We start from the raw sequence: 6,382 nt of genomic DNA, 5'->3' as shown, positions 1-6,382 counted from the left end.
CTTTTCTTTTCAAAAAACACAAACTACTCTGACTTAGATAAGATAAATCTATGCCGCCAGAAAAAAGAAGCATCGGACGAACATAGGTCCACGGCTCGGATGCTAGATAGTTTGATAGCCACAGGGATCACATATAGCAATTATAAGCAACATCTGTTAAATGTCTTTCAAAGCAAACAAACAAATAACATTAGTTTTATCCTCACATTTCTAAATAATACTAGAGTTCAAAAACAAAGCAACGTTAAAGATAATGTTGCAAACACAATTAAAGAAATTAGGGAAAATCTGTACAACAATAGCCCATGGAGTTACACAGACACCATCACAGGTAAAAAAGTAATGACCTTGGAAAACCTATGCTCATTACTAGAGATAGGTCTCTATCTTTCCCAACTCCCTCCAAAGTGCCAAAGAGAAGCCGCAAAAAGGGATTTAAACACTAGTAACCCATTAGCTTATACTTACATCTTAGACATCACCAACGCTTGCAACATCTCCCTCTCTGACCAGCACCATTTTGCTAGACTAAATAGCCTTCACTCACAACAGCCCCCTAGCCCCAATCTAGCACAACCATCTAACTGGTGTTCCTACCATTTTTCAACAAGTCACAACACCAGAGACTGCATACAGAAACAACAAATGCAGGTACAACACCGCGCCACCCCTTGCTCAATTCATGGAACTACCTCCCACACTGATTCTCAGTGTAGAGCGCAACAATACCAACACCCACAGGTACAACACCGCGCTACCCCTTGCTCAATTCATGGTACCTCCCACACTGATTCCCAATGTAGAGCTCAACAGCAAACCAAACAACTCCCACCCACCCCTAGACCACCCACCATGTCAAAACCAACACAACCAGGCAAATACTGCAACCTACACAAAACCACAACTCACTCCAACGAAGAGTGTTCTCAACAAAAATCACAACCACAACCACATCAGAGAACAAACAAACAAGTCACCACACCTCGACAAACACCTTCCTCCCACACAACACATACAACTCAACACCGATTGGGGGAACGTGCACCAGCCTCACGCACCAGACCACCATAGGAACGTCCGACACACCACACAACTATATCACCATAAAGGTGAAATTAGATCAAATACTGTTGACATGATGGTTGACACAGGAACAAACCTAAACCTCATCCCCAGAGCTCTCTACGAAGCACTAAATGACCCACCCCAAATCCAGTATTCAAATACGGAAGGTTTACTGATAGAAGGATCTACCATATCACTTCACGATATGATTGATTTAAACATAGAGGTAAACAATTCCCAAGTAGGTTTCACATCCTTCCACTTAGCTGATGAATGGAGTCTCGACCAACAAGGTATAATAGGTTTAAAGTCCCTACGAGACTGGAAGTCCATCATCAACTTAGATACCAACAAAATCTCCTTCCGAGATGAAAGTAATGAGTCAACCCTTCCTGAAACACCCGACCCAGACACACAACCTCTTTCATATCTATCTAGCTTAAATAAACCCTCTCCAACTAAGAGCTACTCATTCCGTCCACCACCTTATGTCACCTCAAAAGCACTGATGTCTAACACAGTCACCATACCTCCTAGACATTCAATAACAGTTCCACTATACATACCCGGAGCAATAGAACACCAGGATGTCATAATTGACCCAGATACGTCAAGAATAAATAACATAACCTTGGAATCCTCCTGGGATATAATATCAGAAAATAAACACACCCTAGCTATGTTAACAAATCTCTCCGATCAACACCGCAAAATCAGGAAGAACACAAACATTTGTTCAGTCCATCTCCATAATTCCCCAATCCAGGAACCACTCCCACAACACATCAACACTGTAAGACCACCACAAACTCTCACCCCTATCCACCCCAACCAAATCACAACATCAGCAAACGGAGAGATGAATGACAAGCTACTGACCCTCCTACAAAGGAATAGATCGGCTATCGCCTTAGAAGGTGAACCCTTAGGCAAATGTGATATAATCAAACATCACATCCAAATTCCCCCCCCAACACCCCCCCCCCTCATACACCCCCGCTTACCGCATACCCCACAGTAGGAAAACACAAGTCAACAACAGTGTGCACGAGATTTTACACCAAGCCGTAATTTCTCACTCCCAAAGTCCGTGGAACAGTCCCCTCTTCCTAGTCCCAAAGAAAGACGGAACTTTACGCCCTGTTGTTGACTTTAGGAAAGTCAACAACCTAACTCAATCTGATCCACACCCCCTCCCCGCCATGCAAGATGTCTTACAAACAATCGGTATTGGAAATTCAGTTTTTCCACAATTGACCTTAAGTCAGCCTTCTGGCAGGTCGAGCTCACCGATGAATCTAAACCCGTAACTGCATTCTCCACTGACAAGGGACATTTCCATTTCGAGCGTATGCCCTTTGGCCTTAAGAATGCCCCCTCAACCCAACAAAGGTTGATGACTCGCATTTTCAGCGACATGATAGGAATCTCATTATTCGTCTACTTAGACGACCTCATCATCTATAGTCCCACAGAAACTGACCACCTTCACACACTAGAGATTGTCCTAAAAAGACTCAAAAACACAGGATTGAAAATCCAACTAGGAAAGTGTAAATTCCTACAGACGGAACTCACCTTCCTAGGCCATAAGGTAGATAGCCAAGGCATCCATACCACCACAGATAAGATGGATACCATAAACAATTTCCCAACCCCCAGAAACGCAGATGAAACTAGAAGTTTCGTAGGACTAGCATCTTACTACAGACATTTCATACACAAATTTGCAGAAATTGCATCCCCTCTCACCAAATTCACAAGAAAAGGCGAGCCTTTCAAATGGTCTGAAGAGGAACAGACAAGTTTCAACACCCTTAAACATGCTCTTACCACAGCCCCTGTCCTTACCTTTCCTGACATGAAGAAAGAATTCCTTCTTTACACCGACGCCTCCTCTAAAGGAATAGGCGCAGTCTTACAGCAGAAAGATGAAAACGGGAAAGAGCACCCCATAGCCTACGCAAGTAGAGTACTGAATAAGCCTGAAAGTAACTATTCAACTACCCACAAAGAAGGACTTGCATTGATATGGGGCTTGAAACATTTTAAATACCTTATACTAGGGTATAAGATCACAATCTTTACAGACCATCAACCCCTAGTCTACCTCTTTAACACTAAAGACTTACATGGCAGAATTGCCAGGTGGAAAACCACTCTATTGGAGTTCGATCCAAAGATAACATATCTAGCGGGAAAAGCTAACATAGTAGCTGACTCTTTAAGCAGACAAACTCACGTCTCATCACTAACACAAACAACATGCATTCCGATGCAAGAACTTAGAAATGAAACAGACAATGACCCGACATGGTCTCAAATAAAACAGCATCTCCTTTCAAGAACTCCCTTACACTCCCGACCACCTGTCCCTATAGACGAACTCAAACTGGTCGACGGAATCATAAGGAGAACCACTAATGACAGGGAAGTAACTGTCGTTCCCAGAGTCCAAGTTCCCAAGGTCCTACACATATTGCACGACAGTGCAATAGGAGGCCACTCAGGCAGAGATAAGACACTGAACACTGCTAGGCACTCCTTCTACTGGGTCAACATGAAAAAAGATATAACCACACACATAGACTCATGTGTAACTTGCAACCAATTCAGAGGACCTGACCCCAAAATACTCAATATCAAAGACATCCCGCTCCCTGCTGAGCCATGGGAAACACTTGGCATTGACCTACTGAAAATGCCAACGAGCCATCAAGGTTCCAATTACGTACTCACGGCAGTCGATTATCTGTCCAAATACACCATCCTAGTCCCATTACAAGACAAAACAGCAGAGACTGTAGCCAAAGCCTTAGTTAACAATATATTCTGCAGATACAACATTCCCACACGAATGTTATCTGACAACGGGTCAGAATTCAAAAACGAGGTAATGCGCGAAATAGCACATCTTTACAATGTAGATCAAACTTTCGCCACTGCCTACCACCCACAAGGGAATGGACTTACAGAGCGCACCAATCGCAAAGTGCTTGAAGTCCTCAGACCTTTGGTCAACGATCTCATGGACAGTTGGGAAGATTGGCTACCACAGGTACAAGCCAGTATCAACAGCACAGTCAACTCCGCAACAAAGATGTCTCCCCATGAGATCATTTTTGGCCAAAGAATGCGCCTTCCCTACCAAATCTTCAACTAACCAACCCCCCCTTATACAATCTAGATAATCTCACCCAATGCCTAAAAAGAGGAATGCAAACAATTTATAAGCAAGTCAGAGAAAACCTCAAGGTAGCCCAAGAAAGAACAAAAACAAAACAACACAGACGTTCATCTCCACTTGACATAACACTTGGAGACAGAGTCATGGTCAAAGACTCAAGCAGGACTAACAAACTCAAACCCAAGTTCCTAGGCCCCTTCACAGTCACAAGCCCACTCCCTAACAATGTTTTCCTACTAACAGATCCTTCTGATCACACAACCGTAACCATACATGGAGAGAAATTGAGAAAAGTTAAACTCAACCTAGACCCAACTCCACCCCCACACCTACAACCCACCTACCGCATTCACACATAACTCACCCAAGCGCAAGTCCCATCCCATGACTCTGCGTCGACGCAACTAAACATGCACTCTGAAGATGCAGGACGTCATGTATCTCTCAGTGGAGGTTAAAATGACCCATTTCCAATAAGAACTCCCTTCCGCATATCTAACGAAACTTCTCCACTTCCTTCCGACCAATATAACCTTAGCGAGAGTCAGATAGACATATCCTCATTCACTGAGACATAACCTTCATCCACAGGATGACTACAATACTACTACTACTTCACCTCGTCCACCTCTCCCTCTCCACCCCCGTTTTGATCCCAGGAGCAGTCATCAACAACCATGGAACCGCCGCATGCGTAGAAGATTCCATAATGGTAAAACTGAGAATTTCCCCAGATACTCTGCTAAAACCCCTCACAAAATTACATAAAGACCTCATAGACATAGAAAAATTAATCTCCACCCAAATATCCAACACCACTCATCAAAACCATGAAATCTCCATGACACTATACCACAACGTCAACGCCTTACATGACAAGATCAATACGATCAAATACACAATATACCACCTCCCCAACCCAGACAATGAGAACCCAAAGACCAGTAGAACCAAGCGCGGATTGTTCGATTTTATCGGAATAATCTCTAAATCGCTATTCGGGACTGCAACTGAACAAGACTTACAAACAATCCAAACACACATAGGAAATATAACAAAAGTACTACACCAACAAGGTAAACTCATAAATCTAAACTCTAAGAACATCGACCTCCTCGCTGACTCAATCAATTCGCTAATTGATAAGTTCAACAACCTCGCAACATTCACAAATTCCCAGTTATCTAAGATTACCAATTCCCAAACAGCCCTCTTCTTCATTCACCACCTAAATGAACTAGACAAACAATTAGACAAGCTATTGGACCATAGTAATCTTATCCAAAGAGATATTTGGAACGCCCACGCAGGTATAGTCAACTTTCAAATGATCACTCCAACCCAACTTGATCAAACACTACGACAAGCCCATAATACATTGAAACTTACCCCCTTCTTCTCCCGAAATTAAATACATCATTATTACCCCATCTTAACATCAACTATCTTTCAAGAATTTATTCTTATCAACATACCTATGGACCCGATCAAGAGATTCTCCCTTTGGGAAATTTATCCCTTCCCCTACCCCTACCAAAACCGCACAATGACCCTCAACCTACCAACCTCCACCATCCTAAAATCGACAGACGGCCAATGGATCACACTAACCTCACCAGAAACCATGGCAATTTGCAAGATAGCACGACCCAACTTCCATATCTGTCCAGCTTACCCCTTCCATTTCCAATTCACCAAATCCCAACCTTGCCTCTCAGAACTCACAGCACCCAAAGTCAATTTTTCCGAGACGTGTGACTTTCGCTTCTCAGACAACACTCAAATACACCACTCCCACGTAGGACATAAACACTTCATATTTCTTCCCCACCCCACATTAGTGTCAGTGATATGCCTACACAAACCACCCTCCCATCATAAGATCAACGGCTCTATCACTCTACCAGACACCTGCCACATCTACATGATGGACTCAATGCTCCTCCCAAACAAACTCCACCAACAAGGCACTCTCAACATGACCCACGATCTAGGTCCCATAACCCAACTAACACTCCCACCCCTCCCTAAGATCCCCGATACCATCCTCCCAAGTAAGATAGACATGGTACACCTCCTAAATAAATCAACTACCCTTGATATGGACTCCTTAGACCTACATTACAAAAT

Source organism: Oratosquilla oratoria, chromosome 29 (assembly GCF_046742065.1).
Source record: "Oratosquilla oratoria isolate Oo_2021 chromosome 29, ASM4674206v1, whole genome shotgun sequence".
Taxonomy (NCBI): Eukaryota; Metazoa; Arthropoda; class Malacostraca; order Stomatopoda; family Squillidae; genus Oratosquilla; species Oratosquilla oratoria.
The sequence above is the reverse complement of the archived record's forward strand: the minus strand, read 5'-3'. Positions refer to the sequence as shown.